Genomic DNA, 11,553 nt, shown 5'->3' with positions numbered 1-11,553 from the left:
TACATACTTTTAAAACAAACCTGTTTTAGTTAAGTCATCTAAAGGAACAGTAATTAACACAAGGTGCTTTTAATGGTGGGTTGAATGTGACATTTGCCAAGTTGCAAGATGGGGTTGTTATTCCTCAGAGAGTGATGACCATTCAGTATTATGTGCAAGGTGAGTTGGGGCTCTCACTTCAATTCTTGCTGATTTAATGTTGTCATAGTTGTCAGTAGAGAGCTCTGAGGATGCCCATTCAGGACTTTGTTCATGGTGGAAAGTGTTTGGGGCTGTTTCCTGTCTAATTCCATGAGCATTCAAAGGGGAGATTCTGTGCTTTTAAATAATTTGTGGTTATTTTACCCAGGATTACAAAGAGCAAGGAAGGGTTCTGTAAGTCTTTAAATGAACATGGCTTTAAAAATAGTGTTAGGCACTGTGGCAAAACCATTTGGCTTGGATGTTGGTTGCACTACAGAAGCTTTCCAGGCACAAGGATGTAACATGTAAGACCCACTTCAAAATTCTGATTTTTTCTCAAGTGAATTTTTTTCCTTTTCAAATATAATTATATTGTGCACCTGCTACCATTTCATGTAACGGCTGTGCAATGAGTACATTGAAGAGGAGGATTCTCTCTGTGGCAGGAGCTCTTGCTCAGCCCAAGTGCAGGGAGACTGGCACACCCCCAGAATTACAGTCAGCACCTCCATCAGCACCCTCTCCCCGTGGCAGGAACAATTCCCAGCCCCTCACTCCCTCACAATCACGCTGTGTGTGCCTGCTCTGGCAGCTCCCTGGGGCCATGGGTGCCACCAAGGGTGACAGTCACACACTTTCCCCCACCGCGCTGAAAATCCATGTGATGGCTCAGAAACTCTGCTTCATTCACACCACTTGGATTTCACATCACCATGCTGAATGGATTTGATTGCAGTCTGGAGGCTCTAAATTTGGACTGTTACATACTCTTATAGAGGAGAGCTGGGCAAGAGATACAGAAATGAGAAACTGAATGAGCTTCATAATTTCATTTCTCTCACCCTGCTTCTCATGCTGTCTTTCCCCTCTGTTTGCTGGCATTCTGTCAAGCAGTTTGGAGTAGTGACTCAAAGGTGTAAGAGAGTGAACCCAAGATGCAGTTTTGGACTGTCAGTGGACAGACAGAGAGTATACACGAGGAGCAGGAGAAAGGTCTGCACTTCCCTCTGCATATTCATTCCCTGGGAAGCAGAAAGCAGCTGAAAGTAAAGAAGGTAAGGATAAATGAAAAGACAAGACTGAGGGAAGGGGGAAATTTTCAATGCAGCAGTGATATTTTGGTTCACTGAAAGAGAGTCTAAAAGCAGAGGCATGTTACAGAGAAGACTGAAGTGCAGCTGGGTTGCAGGGAAATGCTCCAATGCCAGGTGCCTGCATTACCCCCAATGCAGGGGGTATCCTGCATTAAAAGTTGTCAGAGTGATGTGACCTCCTGAGTTGCTGGGTAATGGCCACGTGACATGGCTATAACAAAGTATTTCCAAGTTGCAGAGCTAGGCAGGATAACAAACTGCTGTGCTGTACATCTAGAAGAGAAACAGGCTCTTCTCCTTTCCATGAGAAGGTAGCTGGTGTCTCAGTGAAACTGCAGGCTGAAAAATGTGGGACATCCACCAGGATATATTACTGAAGAAAGAGTAGACGGGAAACTGAGGCTGGGAATCTCTTCTGCCTAGCAGCAGAGCCCCAGATTTGTGCCCACCAGGGGTTTGAGCTGTATCACCAAGTTTTCTGGCAGCCAGAGAGCAAATGGGATGCTCAACCATTGAGACATGAGGCTCTGAGTCAAATGTTGCCATGCTCCTCTGACAGTGCTCAGCTATCGCCTCAGGGATGACGTAAGTGGTGATCATATTTAGCTTTTACACAGTTCAGCTTTAAAATGGTGTTAGAGCCAGTTTACAGAGAGAGACACCAACATCAAAACTCCTCTTCCAAAGATTGAGAAATTGGGCATGAATGAGAAAACAATTTGCCTATCATCCCTTATCAGCCTAATAATAAAAGCAGGGTTTGGAGCCTTTAACATTTCTGAGGTGAGCCCTCTTCCACCAACCTTTTAAAAATAGGAGGTGACTTAGTCTGTAACAAATTCCTCCACACTGGCAGCTTCACATTAACCTCTTGAGGAGAGGAGGGAGCACATGTGTTTCCTGGTAAACCATTAGTGGCATTGCTGCTGCACTGCTTGGTGAGCTGTGCGAGAGCAAAACTGAGTGCTTCTGGGGCTTTCTCAAAATAGTAAACAGGCTGGTACAACAAATGGAATTGTCACTGATATGGGAGTAACAGCTCTGAACAGGGTGGGTTTGTGCAGGTGTGACCTGTGCTCTTTAATCACCTTAGGTCTTACAATAAAGACCATAAAATAGACCTTTAGTGATTTAGCTGTATCCTGACAGAAGCGGAGTTGTAGCAGGATCGGCATCTTCCAGTCAGTCCCTCAGTTGCCATGGTAACTCCCTAGGATGGGGTGCACTTCAGAAAAATGCAACTTCTGGGCTAAACTGTGGGCTGGAGGGTGGCAGATGGATGGGATTCAGCTGCCTCAGAGGGGGGTACTCCACAGCCAGACATTCAGATTTAGGAATCTACCCAAGTGGTCCATTTGGCACATCAGAAGCAAAATTTATTTTAAACCATCAATTTGTTCCCAGATTTGCTTACTGAGCCACAAAACATGCAGAGCTAGATGAATTCCCGTGTAATCCAAGCCTGCCTGAAAGCCTCGTGGATTGCCCTGAGCAAGGGACTTGATGAAGCCATGGCCCCTTCTCATGAGCAGCCAGCAGAGCCAAGGAGGGCTTCCCATTTTGCTGGGGGAAGTTAAGCTGTCTGGCAGCCTGACACACACCCAGAGCCAAGGACTTGGGATCCAAACGCAGCTGCGAGCTGGAATTGATGTTGTTGGAGTCACTGCACCCCTCTCAAAACACAGGCAGCATATTTCCTTACAGAAATGTTTTGAAAACTAAATGTCCTTATAATTTTCTGTTCACAAAACAATTTGAAATGAAAAAAGGAGAGAAGAAACATCCTGTTCCAACATGGCACAGGACCACGTTTGAACAAGAACATTTCTTGTAAGGGTTTGTCAGCCAGCTGGAGTGCACATGGCCTGAGGATCTGGGAACCTCCTGGATCTAAGAGCAGAAATCAGAAGAAAAACAAACAAACCAGCCAACCAACAAAAATAACCAGCACCACAGGTGTAGGAGAAGTCAACTCGGTTTTAAACAACTACTGCTGTGGGTTGGGGGGTTTTGTGAAACACATTTATTGTGACTCCTTTATACCATGTGCAGTGGTAAGTCCGCCATAATAGTTGTGTTGTTATATTAAATTAATTTTCCACTATTGTTTTCAGAAACATGATATGCCTTGGTATCCATGAACAACTTGTGTATGCCACTTTTCCTGCACTGCTCAGCTATCCTGTTGCTTTCTACACGCAGCGTTGTGTAAAGTCTCCCTGGTTTGCTGGTGTCTCAGGTGAAGTTCATTGGATAACAGATTCGTCATCATTCCAAGGTAAAGAATTCATATCTGAATATACTTTTGATGAACTAACTAGATTATGAACAATGCACTCCACACTTTCAAAAATGTAAATAAATTTTAGGCTGAGCAAACAAACATTCATTTATTGCAGACAGATATTTCAGTTCTTACTCATATTTTCATCTTCTAAGGAGGAGGAGGAAGCAAAAACTTTTCCCATGCCTTTTTTTTTTCCTTCTGCAGAGAAATTTGACATTTCTAATTAGGACAGAGCAAAGGGAAATGAAAATCTATTTCAAGAGATGATTCTTCCTGTAAACAGTGCCTGGGCACTTCTGCCTCATCTCATTGCATTTGGGCTGTCAGATGAGCACAATAAATAACGCGTCCTCTAACCTCCGTTTTGTTCTTTTTTTCTGTTGAAATAATTGTCAGTTCTAGTCTTTGCCCGCATGTCACTGAAAGAGTTCCTAAATGACAAGTATGTGAGAGCCTTGGTTTAGCTTGAGATAATTTTAGCTTCTCTTTTCTGACAAAAATTGCATGGGCTAAATTTGGACACTATTTTCTTGCAGAAATACTATTTTGTTTATCTTTTGTTTAAGTTGTTCAACATTTATTTACTTATAGTATTAAGTAAATAAGTTAAGCTCCATTTATTTACTTAAAAGTATTTATTAAAGAGAGACAATCAGTGTAGGGTTTTTTTTTTAACCACAGTATCTAACTATTCTGCCAAGGAACATAATAAATGTTAGCAATTTCTAATACATTTTCCTGGCTTTACAAGAACATTAAAACCCCATCAGATTCACTTGCTGAAAAATGTAGACTATGAAGAAGTTAATTCACTCGTCAGGGAAAAAAAAATCGTTTTTGTTTACTTGGAGAAAACTGTAATTAATTTCAGAAATCTTTGAGTTGGCTCCTCTTCCTTATATTCCACATGCAGTAGATGGATGAACACTGGAATCCTATCAGCAGCTTCCACCAGCGTCCTCTGGATTTACCAAGTTGTACCTGAAATTTCTCATCTCTGAACTGGCTTTTCAAGAGTGCTAGCTCCAAAATGGCACAACCAGGGAGGTCCCTTTGCTAATGGACAAAGCAGAGAGAACACAGGAAAGGGCAGGGAAGGGAAGAATTAAAAGCAGCCCTTCCTCCAGGTGAGTGAACAAAAATGACCCCATAATGGCAGCAGCATAGGGAGGCTTCTCATTTGTCTACATAATTCACTGTGCATCACTTTGAGCTCTGCCATTGTGAACAACACCTGGTCTTGTTATGGCAAAAAGAAAATGCAGTTACCAGCTGAGAGATGCACTGACTTTAAAGGTTGTGGGTTTTGAGCTGGAAGGGACGGTGGGTTTGGGATGGTCCATTTGTTCTGGGCTCCATTTCATCTGTTTGTGCAGTACAACCTGAAACATCCAGGATAAATGTGCCAGGCTTTTTTCATTTATCAACATCCTTGCTTGAGGGATGAGCACAGGGATCTTGTGCAGCTGAATCTGCAGATTCATTAATCTGCATTGAGTGTGTAGTAATCAAATTCTAGGCCTTTTTTACAGATTAATGTTCACTCCTATAACCAATATACGCATTAAAGGGAGTTCTTAAAAACCAGCAGTTGAAACGAGGAATCAGTATTTCCAAGAAAAGTGAAGAACACACCTGATTTCTTATTATGTAACACAGAGGGGAAAAAACCCCAAAAATACACCACTCACTGTTTGCATGAGATAAGCTTTTTTGCTCAGTTCCACTTGAGAGATCATCAGCAGTATTTTTCTAGCCAGTGGGAAATTATGCAGCTTGATGTTTTTGCTAAACTGCCAGCTTTTAAAGGCACAGGATCGAAATCCCACACCAAATCAAAACAAGTTTGGATCACCAATAATAATTTTGGTTATTTTTGTGAGTATGACTTGTTCATATCTTGGGGCTAGTAGGAGACGTGCTACTCTCTCGCATAAAAGCATCACTTGCCCTTATGCTCAGGGTACAGCATTTCACTAAATCACTGAGAAACTGCATGTTTCTTTTTTATTTTTAATAATCTGTAACTTCTATTTGCTACACAATGATTTGCATATATATAATGATCTACCTTCAAGTAAGATAAACTCCTAGATACCATTCTCTCACATATTTCTACATTGATTGAAACTTCTCCCTCAGCACCAAACAGACTTGAATTGTAATCTAAAAGGGGGATTATACTTATCAGTCCATATTTTTATCTGTAAAGATGAATAATGGTGGCATTTTTCTACTAGGATGTTTGTAATAGCTGAATTCAGGGTTGTTTTTCCTCTTATTCATGGGATGAGCCTTGTTGGTTCTTTCTGCTGTAAAATGTTTACGGTACAGCATGCCTGTGCATTGTTTCTGGCCTATTAAACACTGTCTACACAGAAAAGTCACTATTAAATATCTGTACTGATCTTCACCAAGACATTCATGTGATGCAAGAAATTCAGCAGAGATACGTTGATGTCAGCTGAACTCCTAATCCATTTTGGCTGTTGGCCTCTTGCTGTTGTACCATCAGCTTGGGGCCATGGTAGTAGCAGAGGAAGCAGTAAGTGGCAGACTGGTATCCAAATTTAGTCTCCTAATGATTGCTTCTTGAAGAAAAAAACCAACAAGACCCCCAACAAAACCTGTGGAAACAACAATGGCTAATTTGAGTTATTGTTTCATGTTCCTTTCTTAGGACTTTCTTTATCCACTCCCAAGCAGAGTTGATGCATTTTCTTTCACAGGGTTAAACTTCAGTCAGAAGGCATTTCAGCCCTTATCTTTGGTATCCTCATTCCCCTTGGAATGTTTCTTCTCACTTTGTTTTGCTGTTTTTGCAGTAGCTGCAAAGCCAAGACTTGCTGAGTGAAGACAATTTCCAGGTCTGGTCTTTGATCAGACCCTCTGGAGCAACCCCGCTACTGCCATTTGAGGTAACTCCTGTGGCATGAAACATGGTCAGTGGAGCACCAAAAAATTACTTGGGTGGAACCACTTGTGATTTGTTTCCCTTTCTCCTTCTAGTTTCCTGTGTCTTGAAAGGAATGCTTGAAGAGATGTTAGTGTTTTCCTAGCTAGGGTATCAGTTTAAAGGATTTTAAAGCTTGAAGGTGCCAGGATAATCCTCCTGCTCCAGGCCACAGAATTTCTCTTCAGTTTTTAGCCACTGGATCTTGCATTCATTTTTCTCTCAGATATAGACCCATGATGAATGAGAAGTCATCTCTGTGCTGGAATGGTCTCTCTGCAATATTTGAATGGGTTTTTGTTCTTCCAACACCTTATGAAGGGGAGAAGTTGGTACTCTGAAGTTGGATGTGAGACCCAGTGACGATGGCCATGAATTGGCACACCAATGCAATCACCTTCCTATTTCCAAGGAGTAAAGGATCAACGCTAGATTTTTATAGACAATTAGCTTTTAGAATTGCTCTGTCATTACTTGGATTGGATAATGCATGTTTTCTTGGGACAGCTGTAATAAGGTTTCAGAAGAAAATGGAATGAGACAATGCAATTATCACCCATGATTACTCCTTTTGTTCCTGTCTTAGTCAGCTCTTGGTGGGGGAGGGTTTCTTGTTTAGTGTTTCATAAATTATTTCCTGTTGTAATGGTTTTGATTCATTATATGAATCAAAGTGGTGGAGATGTCAGCAAAAAATAATTGTATTCCTAAAATGATATATCAAACACAGAGGACAGCTAATATGAAATGTATTGTGAGAGCCAAAGCTGGTACACCCTGATAGGTAAGGAAATGCACACTCAAAAATAATAATTATGTACTGAAGGATAAAGAGGAAGACCACGTTCACAGCAGGAGAAAAGCAAGATGAAGCACACGTTGGGTTTACAGATATGTACACATAATGCCTTTGCATTTTATGCATGGTGCTCTTGGGAGACTCTTCAGTGCCTGCAGCATTTGATTCCAGCTTTCAGCAACTGTACTCTCAGATATCAAGAGTTTTACAAATTCTGCCAAAAAGTTGGAAAATGGAAAATCTGTGGTCATGGCTGGCCAGTGAGAAAAGGTACCAGATCACACCATGACTTCTCAAGCTACTGCCAAAATCAGCTACATCAAGAACAGGATTTTCTAAGCCTGTTCAATGTCTCTGGGCCAGCTGGTCACCTCCCCATCTTTGCTTTCAGTAAAATGGGTCCCCAGAGGCAACACACAGCTCTTTCAGTATCACTAATGTTTTCTCCAGGAAAAATATTTTCATTCTCAAAAAATCCCAATGGACTTTATTTATAATTTACAGAAATATTTTAACCTAAAATTTTTATAATTATTGGTTTCAAAATGATATCCCTAGTGTGGCTTGTTGTAGCTCCTAATAAATACTGTTTTCTGGAGACTTATAAGCCTCATTTCTCTCCAGATGACTGAAGCTAGCAAGAGCTCATAAACCATAGGAAAGTAGACCTGAAGAACATTTAATAATTCAAATCACCTTCTTCAAGAACAATTAGTGAAGAAAATATATTTTCTTGTTAGAAGCTTGCAAAGATACTGAACAGCTTTGAATGAACTGGCAGCCAACTATGAGTTGGCTGTGCAATAGGAAAAAGTAAACAGAGGAGAAAGAAAAACATATCCAGTTAAAACTACTTGGATCTGCTAACTACTGACAGGGCAAGAGCACTTAAAAAAACCCCCCAAAACCAACAAAACAATACATTAAAGCAGCTTTTTCAAATTATGTTAGTCCTTCCAAACCAAACACTGGGAAAAGTCAGGTGGTTGTTTAGCTTATTCTGATTTTTAATTTAAAGGGAGAAACTGATCCCCAGCATCTCTGTCTAGAAGATGTGAAACATGAAGGAATGTCAAGATCATGATTATCTAGCCTTTTACTCCTGTTTGTTTGTTAAGTAGACAGCAAATTCTGTGTTATACTGAGCTTCTGAGACAGTGAAACTGAAAATATGCTGTCCAGATTAAATCTGGGTAAAAGTAACACTTTGTGATTAACTTGGTAATAAACAAGGTTTATTCCATTGCATTTAGTGTGATTCAATATAATGTACTTTAGTATTTAATGTAATTAACGACTTTTAAAAAAGAAACCTGTCTTGGTTAAAAAAGAACTGCAAAAAAATTGAAAACTTTAGTGCAAATGGAATAAAACTGTCTTTCTGTGACCTTATTTTAATATAGCATCTTACCTACCAATGCACTTCATATAATACAACCCTCAAATTTGGAAATCTTCTCTGTCTTTGCCTAAACAAGGAGAAATCAATTAAGTTTTGGATGATTTTGGGGACTTAAATCTGGAAGAAAGATGGGGCTTGAGAGAGTGGGAGCTGGGAAAGAGGCATACAGGGTTGTGTAAAGAAAGTCTGGGCGAGGGAGAAAGGAGTGCACAAGGGCTGTGCCTCTTTGAGAGGGAAGCTGTGGGGTTAAGAATAAGGCAGAAGGAATGCAAATGTATTTTTAGTCGAAATTAGAGCCACCTTTCTAAGTCTATGGCCAAATTATCCAGGCTCCTCTTACGTGAGGCACCAACTATCCTGGGGACTTAACCCCATGGTGACAAATGAGCCCATGAACCAGTTAAAAAGCACTGTCATAAATTGTTGAATTTCAGGGTTGTACATGCAGGAGTTTTCTCCTGGTTTTACTATCTCCAGAAAAGTCACCAAAACTTGCAAAGATAATAGTAAAACAGCATGTTATTTCTAGATTTCCCGAACCAAGGAGCTGCACAGGAATATTGAGATTTCTGTGGGCTGGGAATGTCAGCTGGGAGCAGGGGAGCCACTCAGATGTGACGCTGGGGAGCTATTTTGAGCTCCAAGAAGCTGATAGCTGCACAGCGAGTGGCAAGGAATTTGCAGGGTGGCTGTGGGTGAGAATTCCCGTGTGTGTGGAGCAGGCAGAATATTGCTGAGCTGATTGCAAACAGAATTTTGAACAAGTTACAGTCCCTTCAGTAGAAAGGACAGACTAAAATCACTGGTAGAGTTGGGGGCTTTGGGGTTTTTTTACCTCTGTGGGATTAGAGGATTTATGGCTCCGTAGGGGGTGAGGAGACAGAACCTTGCTGGGCATGGCTCCTCTTCTAACTCTAAATCAAAGGACTTTTTCAACCTTAGTTTGCAGGAGCTCAGCCCATTACCTCTGAGAAAATCTGATTGTTCTCTGGTCTACATTCAGACAGTGCAAACTTTGTTCTTTCTCCTTGTGCTCCACACAAGTACCCCTCATTTTAGTCCAAGCTACTGACTTGACTTTAACACTGGATTCCTGCTATCTGCAGAAATAGCAGCTATATCCCTTGTGGTTCAAAAAGTGACAAGGCAGTTAATGAAACAGTTGAGCAAGTTTTACAGGCCTCCCAAAGCCAAATGATTTCAGACTATATTCCACTCATACTGCAGGCAGCTTGGGCTAATTAGTAGGTATTTTGGTAGTCTGCTCACCTTCATAGTTTCTAGATCCTACTAGGTAAGAGTATCCAGGCTATGTTAATAATACCTTTTAAAACCCTCTTAAGATACAGGTTTGGCTGAAGAGCTGAACATCAGGAATGGCTGCTCTTCTTCCCTTACTGCAGGTTTGCAGCTAGACACTCATTCTGTCATGGAACAGTTAATGGCTATAAATGATCTCAGAAAATGTGAGAAGCAAGTAGGAACACCGACACTGAAAAAACAATCAGGAAGTTGCAAAACTTGAAAATTTAAAGTTTTAAAGTAAATAGGATAAAAAGAGCATAATCATTGACAGCCAGGGAAGCAAATACTCATGAAAGTGGCAGAACAATCAGGTAAAACAGCACCAGAAATGTCTCCTTTCACTTAGCAGTCACTGTTAAAGGATGCTGCAGGAAAACCAGGACACGAACTGTCAGAGAAGACAACGTCCCATGAACTTGCCTGAGACCCACAGAGACAGCCTGAGGAGACATGATCGATTTTGTTGTCATGGAGTCACCAGCTAATTTATTGAAAATCACAAAGGTAGAGTGTGTGGAAGGGCAATTTTTCGAAGATTAGAAAAATAGAGCACTTGCAAGCAAAGAAAATGAAGCCATTTAAAACCATGGAGAGAACACCAGGAAATGGAAAGGTAGGGGGACAGTTTAAGTGCAAAATGGATTACCTTCCCCTAAGGTGCTGCAAAGACCAAGCTCTTAGCACAACTGACATCTTTGTAGAAAACTGAATCTTCTGAAAGCTGGGAACAACATCTACCAGATCACAAATTACTAGAAAATAACTGCTTTACTGGGTTTCAAGAACAACTAACAAACCTCTCATGTATAGACAGTGGGATGGCCAGACTGTGAGATACTGGAACCTCCATCTGCTCTTCACAATAAAGAAAAATAAACACCTGTGGTTTTCCTTAGAGGGAGTAGAAATTCTGCCTCCTTTTCATGGTGATGCTGCAGCATAAGACCAGCCATTGATCAAGTAAGAGCTACCATGACTCATTTCAGGAATTAAGTACAGCTTAAAAAACAAACACTATCACCAAGAGAGCTTGTACCAAGGATACACTCCAAAGTGAACCTCTCATTATGTGATATTCTCCAGATTTTTATGTTACAGTTGTCCCTTTCATCTGCTTTTCTCTGAGAAGCACTTCTTTACCTCTTTTGCTTGTGACACAGAATTTTTTTGTGTTAAGGTCTTGTGGACATCCAAACTCGCCAGTAAGTAACCTGGACATTAAAAGCACATTTATATAGGGCCTTTACTCTTTTAAACAAGAAAGACAGAGATAAAACTGAAGCATTACCCTTAAGCTTAATTTGCCCCACTGCAACTAAGAATAATGGTACTAAGAGGATACAAGGTCTTAATTGCAGAGGTTTAACAGGCCTTTCATAGTTTAACAGAGGCGCAGTAGCAGAGATGCCAGACTTTGGCTGTTCCTCTCACCAACTTTTCCTTCACTGAAAGGCACATCTTCCTGTCTAGAGTGAGTGGTGCTTCTGTGGCTGCTGAGGGGTTATGTTACTTCAAGGGAATGATCCTTCA

The 11,553-nt window shown here is 40.9% G+C and overlaps 1 long non-coding RNA gene across 1 annotated transcript; it reads left to right on the top strand.

The window, feature by feature from the left end:
• The first annotated feature begins 1,256 nt into the window (after positions 1–1,256).
• Positions 1,257–7,072, top strand: LOC104689383. Its single transcript, XR_002045423.3, has 2 exons — positions 1,257–3,555; positions 4,478–7,072. It is a non-coding gene; the product is annotated as an uncharacterized LOC104689383 (long non-coding RNA).
• Positions 7,073–11,553: the final 4,481 nt, after the last annotated feature.

Source organism: Corvus cornix, chromosome 1 (assembly GCF_000738735.6).
Source record: "Corvus cornix cornix isolate S_Up_H32 chromosome 1, ASM73873v5, whole genome shotgun sequence".
NCBI lineage: Eukaryota > Metazoa > Chordata > Aves > Passeriformes > Corvidae > Corvus > Corvus cornix.
Note: the sequence above shows the minus strand (reverse complement) of the source record. Positions and strands in the feature narration are given on the sequence as shown.